Consider the following 20,666-nt stretch of genomic DNA (forward strand, 5'->3'; position numbering starts at 1 on the left):
ATTCTTTCCTATGAATTACTCTTTTAGACAGATCCTCATATTACAATTTCAAAAGCATGTGCATTTTTTGGTGATTTGAGCACACACCCAGCAACATAATTGTGACTCCTGTGTTAAAACACCAGCAGCCAGAAATAGCCCTGTACTGGCTGTAACATACATTTTTAAGGCAAGGGAAAAACCTAGGCAACTGGTTTTCTCAAAGTAGACAGAAACAAGCTGGAATAAAGTGGTTTATGCATTTCCATTTGACCAAGGGACTCATTTTCAAAAAAGAAAATTATAATGCAGCTTTTGAAGACATTTTTGTATCACTAGCCAAGCCAAGATTGCTTTAGAACTTGAACTAAATAAATTTCCTTAAAAACTTACAAAAATTTGTGTTAACATGCTGGTCAAGATTAGTATTTCATAAAGAAACTGCTCCTGAATGTCTAAATACTTTCTCAGGATATGTGCCCACAAAACTTAGTAAGGCCTATGTATATACCCCAAACAACTGAAAGCAGGGACTCGAGAGATACTTACTTGTACACATGTTCACAGCAACACAATTCACAACAGCCTAAAGGTGGAAGCAACCAAAGTGTCCATCAATGAATGAATGGATACACAAAATGTGGTGTATGCATACAACTGAGTATTACTCAGCCTTAAAAAAGGAAGGAAATGCTGATATGTGCTACAACACAGATGAACTCTGGAAACATTACGTTAAGTGAAATAAGTCCAACAGAAAAGGACAAATAGTGTTTGATTCCACTCATATGAGGGCCCTAGAACAGGTAAATTCATAGAGAAAGTCAAATAGAGGTTACCAGGACTAGAAGGAGGTGAAATGGGGAATTCTTATTTAATGGGTACAGAATTCTGTTTGGGATGATGAAAAGGTCCAGAAACGGACAGAGGTGATGGTTGCCCAACCTATGTAAGTGGACTTAATGCCACTGAACTATACACTTACAAATGGTTAAACTGGGGGCGCCTGGGTGGCTCAGTTGTTAAGTGTCTGACTCTTGATTTCATTCAGGTCATCATCTCATGGTTCTTGAGTTTGAACCCCATGTCGGGCTCTGCGCTGACAGCCTGGCATTCTCTCTCTCCCACTGTCTCTACCCCTCCCCTGCTCATGCTTGCTCTCTCAAAATAAATAAACTTTTAAAAAGTTAGCAGTTTAGCTTTTATGTTTACATTTATTTTATAGTAAAATTAAAAAAAAAACAAGAAGGGGATTTTTTTAACACTGTTCTTAAAAACATTCAGCAAATTGATTTTCACTTCATGAGTCTCATTAAAAGATTATTCTTTGCCATTTAATGCTGACAATATAATAGCTTTATGTATAATTCTGTAAACAAAGTCTTGAAAGCATTCATACAATTCCAAAACTTGAACTTTAAGAAGATTTTCCAATGACTTATAAAACTGGATGCTACAGGTTGACATTTAGTCATTTCCTGGTAGCTAACCTCTCCTCATGACAGATCTACTTCTGTGGACAAGAAAAAGAAGCCTGACAACCTAAGTCACAGTGCCTCCTTTACTTCTATCAAGATAAACTAGAGAAGTTCAAAAGGAATGTCCCAGAACAAGGGGATTTCTAAGACAGACCGAATTTCAGTAAGAACTCTCCAATGCCCATGGGGGTACTTGCATCACCTCAAATTCAACACATCTAAAACCAAACAAATCTCCCCATTACCTTGCAAAATGTAACGTCTGTTACAGGCTCTAACGGTAATAACTGCTTCTGTCACTGCTCCATCCTATCTTACCCATCAATGCATGCAGGACTATTTAAATTAGTACTCTCATAAGTGCGGCACTCCGAGATAAAGACCCAGCCCCATATCACCCATTGAGAACTGTCTGATGAGGAACAGAAAAGTAAAAAGGTTATCAAATTAAGCCATACTATGGATCAGTGTAGAAGCTCAGCTTGGAGGCCTGTGTGAGAGTACGGTCTACTGAGAGATGACCAACAGTCCAGTAGCTCAGCTAGGCTAGAAAGAGAGGTGAGGGAGCACGCATGGGTGGGAGAGAGAGAGCAAGAGCTACAATGCATCCCACAAGAGTATCTGCTGGGGTGGGGGGTGGTGTGGGGGGACTGGTACGAGGTAGTGAAAAGAAAAAAGACCAGAAAGGTGAAACAGGCCAGGTCAAACTTTCTAGGGACTCAGGGGTGGACTGCTGTCTCTGCTAGGGTTTTTGTTTTTTGTTTGTTTGTGTTTATTTATTTAGAGAGAGAGAGAGAGAGAGCACGAGCAGGGGAGGGAGAGATAGGGAGAGAGAGAACGAGCAGAAGAGGGGCAGAGAGAGAATCCCAGGCAGGCTCTGTGCTCAGAGACTGACACGGGGCTCAAACCTGCAAACCTCGAGAACGTGACCTGAGCCAAAACCAAGAGTCAGATGCTTAACCGACTGAGCTCAGTTGAGCTACCCAGGTGCCCCTCTGCTAGTGTCTTCTTGACACAATCTGGCTTCTGCCCTCAGTACTCCATGGAACATGCTCTCCCTCTCCCCAAGATCAGCAACAATCTTGTTGTTTTATCCAATAAACTTTAGTCAGTATCTTACTTGACATGCTCTCTCTGGCTCCTTGCAGGATCTGAAAACAGCGATCACTTTCTTTCTTAAAACAATTTTGTCCCAGCATCCACGATTTTCTTCTGGACTTCCTCCTATCCCTCTGGCTCCTAAAACTTCTTAGTCTCCTTCTCCTCTGCTAATCATGGCTTCTGTCATCAGTGCCCCCTCACTTCTTACTCCACGCACTGTCTTTGTGTGACACTGTCTACTGTCATGTGTTCAGTTACCATCTCTATAGGCTGATGGCTCCCTCCTCCTTGAAACAATAACAATCTTCTGTTGAGTAGTGTGTCAAGTAGTGCATAAAATGCTTTTGCAGATGAAGTAACTGAAACACAGTGAGGTTAATCAACCTTTTTCCTTTTGCTATAGTCATTGTATTTTGTATACTTCACTCCACTATGAAGAAATTTTAAAAGAATAGCATGGAAAAACCGTTACAGGAGGAAGCAGGCTAAAGACCAATATATCCCATAATACCACTTTTATTTAAAATGGGACTATTTCACATTTTTGCATTTATGAGAATTTTTAAAATGACACTAACATTTTTTTTAAATTTTTTAATGTTTATTTATTTTTGAGAGGGAGACAGAGCATGAATGGGGGAGGAGAAGATAGAGAGGGAGACACAGAATCTGAAGCAGGCTCCAGGCTCTGTGCTGACAGCTCAGAGCCTGACACGGGGCTCGAACCGACAAGCTGTGATCATGACCTGAGCCAAAGTCAGATGCTTAACCGACTGAGCCACCCAGGCGCCCCATGACACTAACATCTTAAAAAATTGTATTTAGGGGTGCCTGGGTGGCTCAGTTGGTTAAGTGCCCAACCGCTGACTTCGGCTCAGGTCATGATCTCGGTTTGTGAGATCGAGCCGTGTGTCAGGCTCTGTGCTGACAGTGCAGTGGAAGCCTGCCTGGGATTCCCTTTCTCCTCTCTCTGCCCCTCCCCCCACTCCTACACGCAAGCTCTCTCAAAATAAATAAACAAACATTAAAAAAATAAAAAATAAAAACTGCATTTAGGATCTTAGGAGGATATGCTAAGGAAAGAAAGTGCTTGTGATTTCTGAATAGGCTACATCTTTTCATTTATTTTTAACCATATGCTAAAAGCTTATATCCTTCAGTTAAACGTAACATCCCATCTATGGTAGAATTTATTTTCAAAAAGCCAAATTTAAAGACAAAGGTTTTCTTAAACTTTGAAAAGCACCTTGGGGCGCCTGGGTGGCGCAGTCGGTTAAGCGTCCGACTTCAGCCAAGTTACGATCTCGCGGTCCGTGAGTTCGAGCCCTGCATCAGGCTCTGGGCTGATGGCTCAGAGCCTGGAGCTTGTTTCCGATTCTGTGTCTCCCTCTCTCTCTGCCCCTCCCCCGTTCATGCCCTGTCTCTCTCTGTCCCAAAAATAAAGAAACGTTGAAAAAAAAATTAAAAAAAAATAAAAGCACCAACATCATGAGGCTCCCGGGTGGCCTGGCTGAGTGTCTGATTCTTTTTTTTTAAATTTTTTTTTTTTAACGTTTATTTATTTTTGAGACAGAGAGAGACAGAGCATGAATGGGGGAGGGTCAGAGAGAGGGAGACACAGAATCTGAAACAGGCTTCAGGCTCTGAGCTGTCAGCACAGAGCCTGACACGGGGCTCGAACTCACGGACCGTGAGATCATGACCTGAGCCGAAGTCGGACACTTAACCGACTGAGCCACCCAGGTGCCCCTGATTCTTGATTTTGACTCAGGTCATGATCCCAGGGTTGTGAGATTGAGCCCCAAGTTGGTCTCCATGCTGAGCTTGGAGCCTGCTTGAAATTCTCTCCCTCTCTCTCTCTTTCTCTCCCTCTGCCCCTCTCCCCAGCTTGCACACGCTCACGCTCTTTCTCACATACATACATACATACATAAATAAATTTAAAATTAAAGCACCAATTACATATATATTTTAAGTCTTATTTAATCATGTAATCACATCAGTTGAGATCTTGATTCAGCACTAAATGATACTAGATGTTATTTTTCTGGTTATTGACCCCTTTTCACACTGGAAATGGCAGCAAAGTCTCATACTGTAATTCATTTGAAAAGACAGCTTAAAAATTTTTAAGTAGCTACTGTAATAGATTTTTAACATAGACAGTTTATTTGTAGATGGGGCTGAACAAACATTAAAGAGTAAACAGACCCCTAGTCCCTTTCCCATAGTATGTCCTCCTATATGATACTACCTTAAATCTATCGGGCAGTCAAGGGGCATGGAGGTAGCTCAGTTGGTTAAACATCTGACTCGGTTAAACATCTGACTCTCAGTTTCAGCTCAGGTCGTATCTCATGGCTCACTGGATGGAACCCCACTTTGGGGGGTGTGCTGACACCAAGGAGCCGGCTTGAGATTCTCTCTCCCAGTCTCTGTCCCTCCCTTACTTTTGTGTGCCCATGTGTGTGCACTCTCTCTCAAAATAAACAATCAAACAAACAAACCTTAAATCTATTGTACAGTCATTATATTTAGTAACACAAAAGGAACATCTCTGTTACTAAAGTCAAACTCTGGGAAGAGGACATAGGTACACAGGGAGAATAGTATCATTAGGAGCAAGTATCTTCTCTCACAGAAGAGTGAAATTCCAAAGAGATTAACTGGAAGATGAGTTTCTATCTAGTGATTAGGTTAAAATATGGTATACTTAGATTCTAGGTTTGTCAGTAGAATTTTATCTGCTGAAATTTTAATCTCATCTAGAAATACTACCATTATCAATGAAGTAAAATCATAAAAATGACACAATAATATTTCTGGAAAATCAACTAGACAGAAATATCCAGTGTAGATGGAAGGGGCAGAAGAGATGAGACTGGAATGAAGGAGATGAACTAAAACTCTTACAAGAATCTAGGCCTAGGGGCACGTGGGTGGCTTAGTTGGTTAAGCATCTGACTTCGGCTCAGGTCATGATCTCATGGTTCGTGTGTTCGAGCCCCTGCATTGGGCTCTGTGCTAACAGCTCAGAGCCTGGAGCCTGCTTCGGATTGTGTTTCCCTCTCTCTCTGCCCTTCCACTGCTCATGCTCAGTCTCTCAAAAATTAATAAATGTTAAAAAAAAATTTTTTTTAAAGAAAAAAAAAAAAGAATCCAGGCCTATAGCCCAGATTAATAAGAAGTAGAAATGGAGGAAGTAAACAGTTACAAACTATATTTTGAAAGAAATACCAAGGAGATCTGGTGACACACTGGGCAAAGGGAATGAAGAAGAGACAAGAGTGAAAATTTCTATAATGTGACAGTGACCTGACCACTTAGCCTGACACTGGAGACACCTGACTGGGCACCAAAATCCAGGTCCAGGTACCTCACATATCAGTACCAGAGGCAGAAGTCACAAACCAAGGCAGAAGAACCTCGACACAGACCATCTCCTGGCCCCATGCCTACCTCATTCATCAACAAGCCCCAGCAACCTACAATACCTAGACACTCCAATTTCTAACATGGTACTCTACTATCTTTTGTCTTCAAAAGCCCCAATCCATTTCCTCTACTTCAAATCTCATCTCCTAGAGCCTAGACTCTGTACTGGACTGGATTCACTTTTTTTGATGGCAAAACGTTTTCACTCAGTATTTAATCTTTGGTTTCAATTATCCTGAACAGTGCACAATGGAAATTAGGAATTACTACGGGGAGAACTTAGAGGGGAGAAAAAAGATCACATTAAAGGCTGAGCATATGTACTGAGCAAACTGGGGCTGTGAGACAGATGCTAACGAATTTGCCCCAAGTCCTACAGAAAGCTTCACGGGGCGCCTAGGTGGCTCAGTCAGCTAAGGGTCCGACTTTGGCTCAGGTCATGATCTCATGGTTCACGAGTTCAAGCCCTGTGCACTGACAGTTCAGAGCCTACGGCCTGCTTCAGATTCTGTCTCCCTCTCTCTTTGTCCCTCCCCCACTCACGTTTTGTCTCTCTCTCTCTCAAAACTAAACATAAAAAAAAAAAAGTGGCAGAAACAGGATGTGAATACAGTATGGCTCCAAAGGTCCACAGTTCTAACCATTACCCCTGTTATTACCTCTCATAAAAGCAGATGAGGATGAAGGCTGATTTAGGAGAGATTACAGGTGATTTTTCTAGAGTTAGTTATTCAGTATGAAGTGAACAAAGTACAACAGGTTCAAAGAAAAGAGTAGACTTGGAAGTATCTTAAGCAGAAATTTCCTTCAATTCAAATTAATCATGTACTTTTATAAAATTCATGTTAGAAACTCTTCATACTGAATTAATATATAAAAAGGGACACTTGAATTCCCTTCAAAGAATAATGAGTATCTAAGTGCTGTGGAAATCAGCCAGGTAAAGATGCCAAAGAAAGATATCAAGAGTTGGGGGAGGTGAACTGGGGAAGGATTCCTAGAAGACTGGTTGAAAAATGGAGGTATTTTAAGCAGAAAAGATGAAATATAAAATGGTAAGAAGATGGAAATGCAGAAATTGAGGAGGATAAACACCTAATAAAGTTATGAGAGCTGGGTTAATGAAACATGGAGCGTACAGAGAAGTGCACTGTGAGATTGTTACAGTTAAGACAAAAGGCTCTGTAGTCAGATGTCCTGGGTTCAAATCCCGACCCTGTCCTTTACCAACTGCAACCTTGGGCAAGTTACTTAACCTCTCTACTCTTCAATGTTGTCGTCTGTAAAATGAGGGTGATAATAACACCATCTATCTCATAGAGTTAAGCTCTCAATGAAGTGATCTGGTAGATGGAATGTTAATAACATAAGTGTACTGTTCAATGGGAATCACATATTCTTCAGCTAAGAGATGATGAAAAGGGAAAAGTAAGAAAATTTATTTTAATAATTCTACAGGGGTAAGAGCTAACATTTACCAAAGATTTGGCTCATTCTGAGTAATAGTTATTTAATCCTCATTACCACCCTAGGAAATAGTTAACTTTTATTATCTCTAATTTACATATAAGGAATCTAAGGAATATAGAAATGAAATATCTTGCTTAGATTACAAAGTATTAAGTGACAGAGTCCAGATTCAAATCCAGACAGTTTGGGTACAGAAGCTCTAAAGTACTCTGTTTACTCTGAATAGCTGCCATTTTGGATTTCCCAAGAAAAGGCTTCCCACTATTAGTGAAAATATTCAAGGACTGACTGTAGATACCATTACTTGTCATTTTCTAGCAGACAAATCAAGATCAGCCCCAGGGCCCAATTTTTTCCACAGAGACCCATATACTTATATGTATACCTTTTGGCTACTTAGTCCCTCAATCCTTTTTCACTTCTAGCTGTACTACCACATTTTCAGGTGCTAATGTTCTATTTCAACTTGAACCCACCCAATTTATTCAACTGGATTTTTACCTGCATCAGCTAGCTATTACTACAGAGTATGAGGAAAAGGCATACCTACATTTAATGTACCAGACGCCAGGACTGGCCATGGATGAAGGTCCACAATAGGAAAACATCATTAATCTGTCTGACAACTAAACTGGAGGTAATTCATTAATTTGCCTCCAATTCAGTCGTAAAGGGTAAGGTTTCCAAATAATAGATTTCAAAGTAAAAGCTTACAGTGTTCTGAAAGTTTTAACATTACTTTTACTCTATTTCCAATAGATTTTATAAGGAATCTAAGACCAACGGTGCTGAGACTTCAGAATCTAAACAATGTTCTAGTTACAACAGCATGTTAAAAATGGCCAACATTTATCAACTCAATGTAAAAGGCAATTCATTGTGCAACTTTCATGTAATACACAAGTCTTCCAACTCTGATAAAAACAGCTTTGCTGCTGGGGCATCTGGGTGGCTCAGTCAGTTGAGCATCCGACTTTGGCTCAGGTCATGATTTCACGGTTTGTGAGTTCGAGCCCCATGGCGGGCTCTGTGCTGACAGCTCAGAACCTGGAGCCTGCTTCTGACTCTGTGTCTCCTCTCTCTGCTCCTCCCATGCTCATGTGCTCTCTCTCTCTCAAAAATAAATAAACATTTAAAAAAAAAAGAGCTTTGTTGCTGTTTTCCCAATATTATAAACACATGTTTACTGTAAGGTCATACTTGAATTCCAAGTTCCCCTCAGCCCCATCCCACCCTCATTTGGACAGGAGCCCAACTTCTACTCCTGAGCTTGCACAGCATAGCCCCTTGTAGAAAGAGAAATGCAGCTGTCTACTTCACCACTGCCTTGATTATACGAGGATTTAGTGATTCAGAAGGAACAGGAATGGTAAGCCAGAACCTTAATAAAATTGGTCACCGCTGAGCTAATGTCATAAGACAAATATAAGGGTGATAATAGGAAATGGGCATGACTAAAAGTAGTAATGAACAAGTAGGTTTGTTAAATGCTGAGCTAAACGAAATAAACTTGACTACTGTTTTGTTTTTTAAATAGAGAATTTCCTGAAGCTCATTATATATTTCTGGCAAAACTTATGCCACTTCTCCCCTTTTTTTCTGGAGCAGCTTTTGTGTCCCACAGCACACTCTTGGAGAAGTTCCGCTCTAAAAGAAGGAATCTTTTTTCCAACACAAGCCTGGTAAAAACCTGGTCTCTAACTCTTGATTCAGAAACTAAACACAAATAATAACCGCAATAATAATAGAAAATGATAACTGTTAAGCATTTACTGTGTGCCAAGTATCATTATTCGGTACTTTAATTTCATGACTTAATTTTCATTACCACCCTATGAGACAGGCAACTTTTATTATCCCCAGATTAAAAGAATGAAACTGCTGAACAGAAAAGTGTTCAAGAACTTGTTCAATGGTACAAAATCAGTAGGTGACAGAGTCTGGATTCAAATCTAGACTATTTGAGCCAGGAGCTCTAAAATAATCTGTGCTAAATAACTCCAAAAACTCATGGTCTAAAGAGGACTCTTCTGTCCTCAGTAATATTTAATTCCCTGTTTGTTTGTTTGTTTGTTTGTTTTCAGAGATACATGCAAAGAATCAGTGACTAAGGTCTTTAGCTGGAATTAATCCACTTCTGCTCCTCTAAAAAGATTCAGATCAAATAACTACTGTCCAGGACTCTGGGGGTGGGGGTGGGGGAACAATACAAATATACTATTAGAAACAGAAACAAGAACAAGAAGCCCTGGGTTAATTCAGTTATGAATTTTCTGATTAATCTTGACAAAAAGTGAGACATTCATAAGATGAATGTCAATATTTAAAAGTCACACAAAGAAAGACTATTTTTAGTTAGTAGTTATAATGGGTACTGGACTCTTTTATAATTGGAGATTTCTGCTACTTGTAAGAATATTTTCAGAGGAAACTGTTGATTAAGAGTCAAATTCTTGTTTAGAGTTTAAATTACAGTGTTTTAAAAGCTTGGGTTATATAGATTTCCCAAACTTTCCATTTTCCTCGACACACACATGACACAAACCCTCAAATAAGTGTTATTTGGCTTCTCATAAATAATAAATATGAGAAAAACTTTTAAAAGGGGAGTAATTCTTTACAAAGTATCCAGGCAACCAAACAAGGCCCTATCTGACAGGTCTGTGAGACCAAGAAATTACACTGCTGTCATATAATAACAGTAACAATAACAACAGCAAATATTTTGGGGGCTCTTACTATGTGTTAGACATTGTACTAGCTGTTTACATCCAACTCATTTTACGTTCATAACATCCATTTGAGGAAGGCACTATTATTATCAGCTCTAGAGATGAAAAGATGGAAGCACAGAGAGACAAACTAATTTTAATTTGCCTAAGGAGAAAGCAGAGCTAAGCAAGCCAATCCAGGCAGTCTGCCTCCAGATCCAGAGGTCATGCTCTAAACCATTTCACGATCCTCAACTCTGCTTGTTCCCCAACCTCAGCCCTGATCATTAAGTTGTACGATGGATCAAAATGCATGTTCTGAGTGCTAACAAGAAACAAAGCACACACGGACCATTTTCCTGGATAGGCTACGTGCTAAGCCATAAAAGCAATTTAAAAGAACTGAAATCCTATAAAATATATTCTCCAACTACAATGGGATTAAATTAGAAGAAATCACCCACAGAAAATCTGTGACATTTCCAATATTTGGAAATTAGGGGTGCCTGGGTGGCTGAGTTGGTTATGTGTCTGACTATGGCTCAGGTCATGATCACATGGCTGAGTTCAAGCCTCATGTCAGGCTCTGTGCTAACAGCTCAGAGCCTGGAGCCTCCTTTGGATTCTGTGTCTTCCTCTCTCTCTGCCTCTCCCCCACTCACGTTCTATCTCTCTCTCTCAAAAATAAACATAAAAAAATAAAAAAATAAACAACACACTTCTAAATAATCCATAGGTCAAAATGAGAGATCACACAGGATATTAGAAAGTATCTTGAACTGAATGAAGATGAAAACAAAAAATACTAAAATATGCAAAATGCAGCCAAAGCAGTGTATAGAGGGAAATCTACAGCATTAAATTATTATATCAGAAAAGAAAAAGGTTTAAAAATCAATGACCTAAGCTTCCACCTTCAGAAACTAGGAAAAAAAAGAGAAAATGAAATGCAAAGCAAGTAGAAGGAAGGAAAAAATACAGAGCAGAAATCAATAAAACTGATAATTAGAAAATTTCTATAGGTATCAACAAGCCAACCCTAACTTTTTATGGAAGCAAAGGAACTACAATAGCCAAAGCCATTTTGAGAAGAAAAGTTGGAAGATTCACATGAACTGATTTCAAGACTTACTCTAAAACTACATTATTTACTGCGTGATACTGATGAAGAATATACATACTGTTCTACAGAACAGAGAGATTCCAGAAATCGAAAAGTTATGATCAACTGATATTTAGACACAAATACCACGTGGAAAGGAACAGTCTTTTTCAACAAAGTGTTCTGGACATCCAAATGCAAACCAACAAAAACCTCATACTGGATATAAAAAGTAACTCAAAATGAGCCATAAACTTAAATGTAAAACTGAAATCCACAAAGTTTCTAGAAGAAAAGAGAGGAGAAAAACCTTCATGGACACTGGGTTAGGTAAAGGTTTCTTTTTTTTTTATTTATTTTTTATTTTTTAATTTTTTCAACGTTTATTTATTTTTGGGACAGAGAGAGACAGAGCATGAACGGGGGAGGGGCAGAGAGAGAGGGAGACACAGAATCGGAAACAGGCTCCAGGCTCTGAGCCATCAGCCCAGAGCCTGACGCGGGGCTCGAACTCACGGACCGCGAGATCGTGACCTGGCTGAAGTCGGAGCTTAACCGACTGCGCCACCCAGGCGCCCCGGTAAAGGTTTCTTAAGACACAAAACACAGAAATCATAAAAGAGAATTTGGTAAATCAGACTTCATCAAAATAAAAACTGCTCTTCGAAAGACACTGTCAAGAAAATAAAAAGTCAGGCAATGGACTGGGAGAAAATTCTGCAAAATACATATAAGATAAAGGACATTACGATAAGATTAACCACAATATATAAATGACTCTCTTAATTCAGTAAGAAAACAGATAACCCAATACAAAAAAATTGAGCAAAAGATCAGAAGAGACACTTCACCAAGAGATACAGATGGCAAATAAAGAGATGCTCAACCACCACTAGTCATTAAGGAAGTGAAAATTAAAACTTGGGGCACCTGGATGGCTTAGTTATGTATCTGACTCTTGATCTGGGCTCCGATCATGATTTTGGTTCATGGGACTGAACCCCACGACAGGCTCTGCACTGACAGCACAGAATTTGCTTGGGGTTCTCTCGTTCCCTGTCTCTCTGCCGCTCCCCTGCTCGTCCTCTCTCCCTCTCTCTCAAAATTGAATAACAAAAAGAAACATTAAAAAAAGAAAATTAAAACTTCTATCAAGATACAACTATACATTTTTTGCAATGGTTCAAATTAAAAACAAGTTGATTACAACTTGTTATTGTTCGTAACAAGTGCTCTGAGGAAGCTGAGCTACTACCAGAAACTGCAAACACTGCCAGTGGGAATGCAAAATGGTACTCGCTTTAGCAACAGTTTAGCAGTTTCTTACCATATGACCCAAGAGAAATAAAAATATACAGCCACACAAAATCCTGAATGTGAATGCTTACAGCAGCTTTGTCCAGAACTGTTAAAACTGGGAGACAATCTAAATGTCCATCCACTAGTGAATGGATAAACAAATTATGGAACCTTTACACAGTGGAGCAGACTCGGCAATAAAGAAATACAAACTACTAACACATGAAACGTTGATGGATCTATATATGCTAAGTCAAGAAAGCCAGACTAAAAAGTCTACAAACTTGATTTCATTTATAAGACATTCCAGAAACCATAAAACTAAAGAGAGAGGAAAGAAACCTGTTGCCAGGGACCAGGGATCACATGAAGGGACTGATTACAAAATGATTACAAAAGAGCATGAGGGAACTTTTGGGGGGCAACTGAAGTGTTCTCTCCCTCCCTCTATCTTCCTGCAAACAGCCATTTATTTGGGCAATTAGAAATTTAGGAGACACACTGGGGCGCCTGGGTGGCTCAGTCGGTTGAGTGTCCGACTTCAGCTCAGGTCATGATTTTGCAGGTTCATGAGTTCAAGCCCTACATCGGGCTCTGCGCAGGTAGCTCGGAGCCTGGATCCTGCTTCAGATTCTGGCTCCCTCTCTCTCTCTGTCCCTCCCCACTCAGACTCTGTCTCTCTCTCTCAAGAATAAAAATAAACAACAAAAAAAAATTTAAAACAAAACAAAACAGAAAGTTAGGAGGCAACAACTGAGGTAGAAACCTGACTCATGTTCCCTCTATTTCTTGATTATGGTGGTCGGTACAAGACTACGTGTTGTCAAAATTCATAAAACTCTATGCTTAAAAAGTGAATTTTATTGTTTGTAAATTATACTTTAAGAAATCTGACTTTCTAAACAGTGGAGGAAAAAGGGGATGACTGGCTGATATACTGAGAACAGATTACAGGGGGTATGGCAAAAGCAAAGAAAACAGACTACTGTAGTAGCTAGCCCTGGCAAACGACAATATATGGTGGCTGTTACCAAGTGAAAGTCATGGTAGTGGTGAGAAATAATCAGATTTCTAGTTGTATTCTGAAGATAAAGTCTACAGGATTTCCTGATACGCATGAAAGAGACAGAAGCTAAGGATGACTACTACGGTTTGGCCTGAGTAACTGGAAACATGAAGCATCCAACAACTGACATTGGAAGGCTACATGGGGAAGATGGTGGGGTGGAGGTGGGGACGGGGGGAATTGGATGTTGATTAGGAGTAGACTTCTAAGCTCCAGTCTGCTATCAAAGAAAAATAATGTCATTACTGATCCCAAGGTGGTGTGTGTGTGTGTGTGTGTGTGTGGAAGTAAACATCACTGTATTCCTCCATTTTAGCTAGAAATCCCATCATGTAGACTCTGTTGTGACCCTAGAAGGAAGCCTAGCCACATACAGTTCTGCTTGATGGTTTGACCAGCTCTCACCCCCAAGTTAAGCATACTCTTCTTCTAAGAAAGGCAAAATGTGTTCACTGTCCATGGCTCCTACTTAATTAGGTCCTACTCACACCCCTCTAGCAGAAATTCCTCCATGTCACTATTTCTGTATTTCACTTATTATGCCCACTGTATATGCCCCACTGTTTATGCAAGGGAGAGAGAGGCTGGATACTTTGGGAATTCCTGTTGAATCACCTGTACCTCTGATTCAGTATTCCTTTCCTATTACGGAGTTTACTATTTCCACCAGTGTTTGCTTAATACACAAAAACAAAACAAAAAAAGCTTCTCGTTTCTCCCATCTCTTCAAGCAGTCATTTCCTCTGAAGTTCTGTAGCTCCTGATCATTTTTGCAGAGGCTCCCTATTCTCTTTTACACTAACATTTTATTTATTTTTTTAAAATGTTTATTTATTTTGAGAGAGAGCACAAGCATGCACATGTGCAGGCAGAGGAGGGGCAGAGAGAGAGGGAGAGAGAAACCCAAGCTGTCAGTGCAGAGCTAGACGTGGGGCTCAATCTCATGAATGGGGAGATCATGACCTGAGCAGAAATCAAGATGCTTAACCGACTGAGCTACCCATTTTTTATTTATTTTTTTACCCACTTTTTTATTATTAATTTTTAAAAAATGTTTATTTTTAAATGTTTATTTATTTATTTGAGAGAGAGAGAGAGAGAGAGAGAGAGAGAGAGAGTGGGGAGGGGCAGAGAGAGAGAGAGAGACAGAATCCGAAGCAGGCTCCAGGCTCAGAGCTGTCAGCACGGCACCCAACTCAGGGCTCTACCTCACGGATGGAGAGATCATGACCTGAGCCGAAGTCGGACGCTTAACCGACTGAACCACCTAGGCGCCCCTAAATGTTTATTTTTGAGAGAGAGAAATGGAGCATGAGCACGGGTGGGGCAGAGACAGAGAGGGAGACACAGAACCCAAAACAAGCTCCAGGCTCTGAGCTGGTCAGCAAAGAGCCCGACACAGGGGTTGAACTCAGGAACCGTGAGATCATGACATGAGCCGAAGTCGGAGGCCCAACCGACTGAGCCACCCAGGCGCCCCCTGAGCCACCCATTTTAATCTATCATTTTAATCTGAGAGTTGGGAAGGAAGAATCAAAAAAAAAAAAAAAAAAAAAAAAAGCTACTATGGATTCCCACTGAAAGCTTTTTTCTCTGAAGGGAGAGCCAGTCCTTTTTCCTCCAGCAGTACTGTCACCTAGAAACCAAAATTCTCAGCTGACATAACATTTCAGGGCTAATCTAATTCCCAGGAAACTACTCTGCACAGTTCAAAACATAAAAACCAGCAGCAGCACTTGCCTTTACCCCAACAACAATCTAAAATCTCAAATTATAAATTCCTGATAGTAATTATAGTTGCTTAGTTTTACTGACCATTTAGTATGTGTGGGGTGCTGTGCAAAGTGCTTTAAATAAATTAGCCAATTTAATACTCGAAATAACCCTGTGACAAAGTTATATCATTATTCCTATTTTATTCATGTAAAGTTAGCATTTAAGATAACATTTATAAAAACAGGAGATATGCCAACCTTAAAAATAAGCAAGCACCAACTATCTAAAATTTGGTTTTAATGACCAATATTTTGGCAGTATACTAAGGAGTATGACATTTGATTAATTCCCAAAGGATTAGAGAAAGTGGTTTTTGCCTTATGCTGTTATTTTCTGGCTCTAACATAAAAAAAAAGAAGAGGAGGAGGAGGAGGAGGTGGTGGAGGAAGAAAAACACCGGTGTGACTGCTTTTTTTTTTTTTTTTCAACGTTTATTTATTTTTGGGACAGAGAGAGACAGAGCATGAACGGGGGAGGAGCAGAGAGAGAGGGAGACACAGAATCGGAAACAGGCTCCAGGCTGTGAGCCATCAGCCCAGAGCCTGATGCGGGGCTCGAACTCACGGACCGCGAGATCGTGACCTGGCTGAAGTCGGACGCTTAACCGACTGCGCCACCCAGGCGCCCCCGGTGTGACTGCTCTTAAAGAAAACAAGTTACTTGGAAACATCACATTTATGGAAATAAAAACAAAAATTTATTTTACTTGGAAATCCTTACAATCAAAGGGAGAACTCAAGGTTGCCCTCACAGCAATTGAGAGCTCACTATACTACACAGTGGGCAGCTTGTTTCCACACTGCAATTTAATATCAGAGATCTAACTGCACAGGAAGACTTTTAAAGCAGTGCACTGAACAGATGTTTTACTGAACCCTTCCAAAGTATAAGGGATTACTTTAGGCACCACATCAGCACTATGGGAATATGGTGATAACTCACAGCTCCTGACCTCAAGATTACAATCTAAGTGGGGAGATAAAAATGTACATACATAACTCTAAATGAGGCAGAGAGAATTATATTTCAATAAAAGGAACAGACAGGTACAGGAGAGGAGAAAAAGACTACTTCCAATTGCAGAGGTCAAATTAGCCTCTTCTGCAGAGGTAATACTTGAAACGTTCTCAAAGGATAAGCGAGACCTGGATATCTGGAATCCAGCAAGGAGAAGAACATTCAGAAGCAAAGCGTACAACAGGAATGATGGCACAGGACAAGGAAGTGTGGGGTGTTGGTAAGTACTTGGAGCTCATGTAGACCACGGGGCCCTGAGAGGAAATACAGGAAAACAAGGTTGGCCAGATAAGTGAAGTTGGCCCATGACAGGCCTTAAAAAAGGGAGAGAGCATAGAGGAGGAGCTATTAGAATACACTAGGCAAATACCTGAATGAAGGCTGATACCAAGACACAGTAAGAGGCAGAGCAGACACGGTCTGGCAGCTGACTTGGTGTGGTGGAGCAAGAGAGAAATAGGAATGAAGCTGGGTAAATGACAGGATGGTAATATGCAGCAAAGGAAGAGAAGACGACGCATGTGAGTTGGGACGGGGAAAGGAGTGCTGCTTTGCATATACTGAGCTTCCAGTGATAGACACTGCAGTGGTGAGATCCACTTTTATTTTGTATGACTACAGTGGACTGCAAATGTGGGGCTAACGCTCAGGACTGAGATTTCACCTTAACATATACATAAGGAAAGTGCCGTTAAATCTGCATAGTACTGATCTTTGAAGACTCACAATACACGTGTCAAGGATTAAACACTTTCACTTATAGTTGCCTTTAATCCTAACAGATAGCATTTATCTCATATGATTATCACTGTTTCCCGAAATTGTAATATTCGGTCTATAAATTCTTCCTAGCTAATGACTTCACAGTTAGAACTAGTTTTACGTTAACCACAATCTGGAATGCAGAAACAAAGGAAATCTCACTGAAGAGTTTCAAAAGTCTTCTGTTCCTAACAGGCAACCAGGCTAGTATGAGAATCTTTCAATTCATTTTTACTCCTTGTGTAGCTCCCTGATGTCTACAGCACAATCATGTATGCTAAGCAGTTTGAAGCTGACTGTGCCGTGATTAACAGGGAGCTGTAACAGCGTGGCTGGTGAGAGGGCTCAGGGGTCCGTGAAGGCTCCATGGTTGTCTCCAACAGGGGTTGAGGTGGGTGGTGAGCAGGAGAGGGTGGCCGGGATTCTGCCCTCTGAAGCACTCTTTGAGAGACTGCTGGGAAGACAGACAGACAGACCATGAACAGCTTCCATGTGAACAACTAACATTCAGGAGGTAGAAAGCAAAAGAGGACTGGACCATGGGTGTTGCCAAAGAAGAAGTTAGCAATGTCTACTAAAACAAAGGAAGACACTTCCCGTCCACTATCTAGGCAATACTGCCTTCTCCAATTTTAAATTCATTCTCCTTTTCTATCAACGTGAACAGAATCAGCTGTGCTATTCTCACCCCTAGTATCTGAGAAGCACTACAGAAAGCCTTGAACTACTCTAGTTTAACCAAAAATAAAACCTTTTTGTTTCCCTTTCTGTATTTCATTAACAAATGTAATTCTGTGTTTCACTAACTCATGTTGAACTTCTACGTTATCACCTTGGTATTATATATCAGCTATTCATGTGCATCTTATTTGCCCTGTTGACCACAACCTCCTGAAAAATAGGTACCCTGTTCTAACCTTCTTTTAATGATGTCTAACAAAGTGTCTCAACATACAGTATACAGTAAATGTCTGTGAACTCAGTTATCACTCAAAAGGAAACCAGGAAGGAAAATCGCAAACAAATAACATACTATTCTACAACTCAGAGTGAAAAATTGATATCCATATTTAAAACCACAAGTCTACATATTCTCATGATTCACTAAAGGTTCTCTAAGCATGTGACTCTCACTGGGCAACGTTCCTTTAGTTACCTGTCATTCCAGAAATTCTATGAACGGTTATTCCTTACAGTGTAACAGACAAACAAGAATTCTTCCCCAAAAAGCCCAGGACCTAACCCTTGACCCACTCTACCGCTGCTCTCACAACAAAACAAAGGCTTGCACAGTAACATTTCACAGTCCAAAAAAAAAAAAAGTCTCAAGAGAAAATGCTCTTCTGGTTTCAAATTCTTCCCCTACAACTTTATTCCCTATAAAAAGATCTTTTCTCTGAAGTCAAACTATCTTAAAAAACAATACCCTTATGCCTTACCTAAAAAGTTTAATACAAAGAAGAAAATCTGTATAGTCTTTCAAAGTCAGCATTATAGAAATCCGAAATATGTATACAAGCCCTTGCTATTTTATGATCACAAGAAAACAGCTAGCCTGGGAAAATAAAAGAGAGGTGAACCATTCCTAACATCTTAACAGCCACTTCAAGCAACCACTTGTTCTGTAAATACCACAGGCCCCTTGAGAATCCTTAGATTTGGTCGGTAACTTCAACTCTGGCAACTTGCCCTGCAATGTTCTACTTGAAATAGGCATTAACAGCCGAAAACTATGAATCTTACATTCTATGTACTTTTTATGGAATTCAAACTAATTCACATTTCAAAATGAAGTAAGGTAACACTTACAACAGATCCCAAGCACACATTGCCATCAATCCTATACCCTGACTATCTTGTTTGGAGCGTGCAGACTGTCTGCAAAGATGACCACCAACAATGCCTCGCTTATTCCTGCACACACCTGCTGCTCCTCCCACTATGAGGTGGCATCTATTCCGCCCACCCCCCCAACCTTGAATCTGGGCTACCCTTGTGATTGTGCCAACCAAGAGGCTGCTTACAGAAGTGAGGTTCTGTCAGTTCCAGACAGGTTGAGAGAGACCTGGCAGCTTCCAATTTTTGCTTTCTTAGAGCCCTGAACTTACATGTAAGGAAGTCCCAGCTCTTCTGCTAGAAACAAAGGGCCATGTGGAAATAGAGGCCCCATGGAAGAGGACACTGTATGAGAGAGGTTATGAGGAGGAGCACTTACACACTAACTGAAAGCTAGTACCAAGGCTGCAGGCACGTGAAGGAGACCATTTGGGATTCTCCAGTGCGAGTAGAGTCCAGCAAAGACAAACCATCCCAACTGAGCCCTGCTCCAAAGGCAGATCCACAGAGCAAATATTTCTGAAAAGACAAAATTTAGAAATGACAGACAGTGGTTGCAAAGGGTTAGGGATGGGAGGGAGAGTGGAATATCAGCACTGAGAGGTGGGTTTGGGGCATGGTTACAAAAGAGCAGTATGAAGGGTACTTTTAGTGTTAGTCCTGTTGACTATGGTGGTGGATATACAAAGCACAGGTGATAAAACTGTCCAGACCTTACAATGTATGTTAACTTACTTGGATTTAAATACAATTAAAAAAATTATTCAGACCTAACACAAACACACAAACACACATACACACCCAGGTACAAGTAAACTGATGAAATCTGAGTAAGATCAGTGGACTGTGTCAATGCCAATATCCTGGCTGTGATATTATACTATAGTTTTGCAAAATTTACCACCGAGAGAAAATGGGCAAAAGATATGTGAGATTTCTCTGCATTACTTTTTTTTACAACTGCATGTGAATCCACAATTATCTCAATAAAAATGTCAATTAAAAATGGTTACTTTAAGCTACTGGGTTTTGAAGTAGCCTGTTATATAGCAATAGATAACTGATACGGAGTAGCAACAGTTTAATTGAACTAATTAGCTTAGCTTTCTAAGAAAACACTAACTGGGTATATAACTGATGCTGGGGTGCCTGGCTGGCTCAGTCGTTAGAGCATGGAGCTCTCAATCTCAGGGTTGTGAGTGCAAGTTCCACATTGTACATGGAGCCTACTTAAAAAAAATTAAAAAAACCCTGATGCTAACAAGTGCTATTATTACTACGGTACATTATTTTTGCCTTTTTTATTTGCATCTGTTCAAACATTTCTCAATTACATACAATAATTATTCCTTCAACTGGCTAGAGAGAAATGGGAGGAGGCAAAAACCAGTTATGAGAAAGATTAATACTATCAAAGACACACTTTTCCCATGTTTTAACATCTCTAAAATTGGAATGTATTTTACAATTGACAGCATTTTTTTTTCCCTTAGTCGTTATGGTCCATTTTAAATAAACAGTCTTAGATTAGCCAAAACACATTATATTAAAATCTGAGCTCTTTTTTTTTTAAGTCCAAATATATATTTAGCTTCATTTTAGTTTTTTTAATGTATGTTTATTTTTCAGAGAGA

At 40.1% G+C, this 20,666-nt stretch overlaps 1 protein-coding gene and 1 long non-coding RNA gene across 2 annotated transcripts in view; both read right to left on the bottom strand.

Annotated features, from left to right (window-relative positions):
• The window catches only part of SPPL3 (signal peptide peptidase like 3), a 140,140-nt gene that overhangs the window by 60,604 nt on the left and 58,870 nt on the right, over positions 1-20,666 (bottom strand). The gene's annotated exons all lie outside the window — the stretch shown is intronic.
• LOC147575343 (uncharacterized) lies at positions 2,246-4,676 on the bottom strand. Its single transcript, XR_015242303.1, has 2 exons — positions 4,040-4,676; positions 2,246-3,804 (listed from the first exon to the last, which is right to left on the bottom strand). It is a non-coding gene; the product is annotated as an uncharacterized LOC147575343 (long non-coding RNA).

Source organism: Puma concolor, chromosome D3, assembly GCF_028749965.1.
Source record: "Puma concolor isolate L17-30 chromosome D3, mPumCon1.1.hap2, whole genome shotgun sequence".
Taxonomy (NCBI): Eukaryota; Metazoa; Chordata; class Mammalia; order Carnivora; family Felidae; genus Puma; species Puma concolor.